Here is a 3,379-nt window from a genome sequence, read left to right as displayed (position 1 = left end):
ATGGCGGACCCACCTCAAAGGATTACCTTGAAGGAGGCCGGAGCTTCTGATCTTGCCTTGCACCCACTTCAGATTCTATATCCGGCCTTGGATCCGAATTTTGAACTTAAGTCTGGCACAATCAACTTGCTCCCCAAGTACAATGGATTGCCTGGGGAAGATCCTCTGAAGCATCTTAAGGATTTCCAAGTTGCATGTGCAACTGCGAGAAGACATGGAGTGGATGAAGCCGCGGTGTTGGTCTTCGCTTTTTCTTTCTCCTTGGAAGGAAAAGCAAAGGAGTGGTTTTATACTCAGCCGGGTGAAGTTAGATCCAATTGGGACTTGTTGTGAAAAAGAATTTTTGGAGAAGTTCTACCTTCCCCAGAAGACAGACAATCTGAGAAGAGAGATTTCTTGCATTGTGCAACGGGATGGGGAGACTTTGTATGAATATTGGGAGAGATTTAAGAAGTTGCTAGAAGCTTGCCCACACCACCAGATAGATGAGTTGGTTTTGATCAGTTATATCTGTCAAAGAATACACCACCAAGATAAGCTTCTCTTGGATTCCGTGAGTAGAGGATCATTGACCAAAAACAAGACCACAGCAGAAGCATGGGAAGTTATATTGGACCTAGCGGATTCTACTTAACACTCTTGGGCTAAGAGTCCACAACCGAAAGCTGTGAGCGAGGTTTCTCCCATCGAAGATGCTATTTTGACTAAGACCCTTAGTGAGATGACAATTTTGTTGAGGCAAATCACCCAAGGGCAACAAATCCCTCAAGCTTTGATAAATGCCCCACCTCAACCTCCTAGGACCGAAGGACCATCAAGGATATGTGGTGTTTGCTCTTGTACTACTCATTACACCGATGAGTGCCCTCAAATCCAAGAGGACACTACATTAGCAGTTGCTAACCCCTATCCACAAAGACCCAATTACACCCAAGGACCCTACCCACATATAGGTAATCAAGGCCAAGGGTGGAGGGATAACTCAAACCAAAGGTGGAACCAAGCTTCCCAAGCTCAACCCAATTAAAATGCTCAAGTTTACTACCATCAACACCCCCAAGGCCAACCGCAATACCAACAACCATACCAACAACCCCCACAACCTCCATCTCAAGTGAAGTATCAACATCCAAACAGTAGATTCAATTCTACTCAAGTTAACCAAGCCCTTCCCTCCAATCAATCCCACATGAATGATACAATCCATACCTTCATGCAAGAACAAAGAGAGTTCCATAAGAAATAAGATGCTTACATGGCTACAATAGCTGAAGCCCTTACCCGTTTGACTCTCCCTCCTCAAACCACACCAAGCACCCAACAAGCTTTAACCTCAAGTAGTTTACCCTCCCAACCTCAACCCAATCCTAAAGGAAGCATAAACGCCATTATTCTTAGGAGTGGTACTAAGTTGGATAAGAATGTGGCTATACCTCCAAAGTTGAATGAGGAGACCAACAATAAGGAGGTAGGAGATGAAGTAGAGGTGATGAGGAGTGGAGATGAAGATATTGATAAAGATGAAAAAGAACCACGAAAGGTCAAGGAGCCAAAGAGAAAGACCTTTCTTGAAGAGCCTTTACCCATTCCATTCCCAACAATAGCTAAGAAAGTAAAGAAGCAAGAAGATCTTGACCCCACTGTGGTGGAAATTTTTGAGAAAGTTGAAGTTACCGTCCCTCTCTTTCAAGCCATTCAACAAGTGCCGAAATATGCCAAGTTCCTCAAGGCTATTTGCACTCACAAGGACAAGCTTGGCAACCTCAACAAAAAGTCAGTAGATGACTCTATCTCTTCTTTACTTCCTGAAAAATGCAATGATCCCGGCCCATATTTGGTCGCTTGTTTGATTGGTGGGACTATGTTCATGGACTGTATGTGTGATTTGGGGGCGTGTGTGAACATCATGCCACTCCCTATTTATGAGAGATTGAAGTTAGTACCTCTTAAGAGATCCGGGGCAAGATTCGTGCTAGCCGACAAGAGTATTGTGTCAGTTGTGGGGTTTGCAGAAAATGTAATTGTCATATTCAAGGATTGCTCTTTTCAGCGGATAGATCTTGGAGACCTCTCCTATTGACTCAACCAATCCATCACCAATACTCTTTGGATGACCATTCTTGAAGACGGCCCGTTTCTAGTTAGATGCACATTCGGGAGTCTACACTTTTGAGTCGGATGGCAAGTTAGTCAAGTTCACTTTGGAGGAGTCTGATAAGCCCATTCGTGGAGCTTACTCTGTTTTTGGATGCGGCATAGTTGAAGACAAGGTGAGTGAAGATGGCAAGGAGCAAGGAAAAGAGGATAGTATAAAAGACTCAATTTCAAAGGATCATGCTCAACAAAAGCAAGCCAAGGAGTTGGAGATTTTCCTCATTGGGGAACTTCCTAAGTGACCAATGAAGCCATGCAAGTCCAACTTAGGACTCTAAACCAAAGTGCTTGGTGGGAGACACCCCACCATGGTGACATTTTTTTCTAGCTCTATCTCTTGTTTATAGCTTTTTAAACTATTTGTTTTCTTGTGATATAATGCTTATCTTAGGTTTGTTTGATGATTTTGAGTTCTGTAAGTTGAATTACTTGTGGACTATGATTTTGTGCTTGTTTGGATGATATGGGGTTGGTATGTTGGTGTACTAAGGTTGGGAACCTTAGTTTTGAAGAGAAAAGAAAATTCTGAAATAGGGCATCTGTGTGTACGCACCAAACTGTGCGTGCGCACAACTCTGTGTTTTAGCCTTCTATGCGGCTGCACAAGCTTGTGCATATGCACACGTCTTGGCATGCTCTCTGGTCGCAGCGCCAGCACAGTCTGTGCGTGCGCACTGCCCCTCTACTCCGATCTGTGCGTGCCCACACCTGTGTGCGTATGCACGAGTCCCTTTTTGCGCTCCATCTATGCGGCCGCACAGACGTGTGCGCCCGCACACCCTTTGTTAGCCCCTCTGGTGGGGGCGAGGGAACAACCTATGCGTGAGAACAACCTCCCCCATTCTCACCTTTTGTGCGTGCGCACGCACACCTGCTTTGTCCACGTATAAAAAAAAGTTCCTCTGTGCGAGCGCACACTCTTGTGCGCCCGCACATCCTTTTGCAACCTCTCTGGTTGCAGCATTCACACACTGTGTGCGTTCACACTCTCTCTAAGTTTTCTCTTCTGTGCATCCGCACAAGTCGCAATCTAAGGGTTAATGGGGCGAGCTGCCCTGTTGAAAGGCAGCCTTGTTTTCTTTTCCTCTCTTCTTCTTGGCTGTCCTCTTTGTCTCTTCTCCGCCCAGTCTCCCCGATCAGCCCGCTGCCAGCCGCTGCCGCCGTCAGCCTACCACCGGCGACCACCATCCATACCTATCTCTTACTTCTCTTCTCTTTTCTTCTT

General features: G+C 45.7%; 1 non-coding gene across 1 annotated transcript; it reads right to left on the bottom strand.

The window, feature by feature from the left end:
- Positions 1-376: 376 nt before the first annotated feature.
- Positions 377-483, bottom strand: LOC112764857 (small nucleolar RNA R71). Its single transcript, XR_003183372.1, has one exon. It is a non-coding gene; the product is annotated as a small nucleolar RNA R71 (small nucleolar RNA).
- Between the last annotated feature and the right edge of the window lie 2,896 nt (positions 484-3,379).

This window comes from Arachis hypogaea, chromosome 2 (assembly GCF_003086295.3).
Source record: "Arachis hypogaea cultivar Tifrunner chromosome 2, arahy.Tifrunner.gnm2.J5K5, whole genome shotgun sequence".
Taxonomy (NCBI): Eukaryota; Viridiplantae; Streptophyta; class Magnoliopsida; order Fabales; family Fabaceae; genus Arachis; species Arachis hypogaea.
This window is presented reverse-complemented; position numbering and strand designations above follow the sequence as displayed.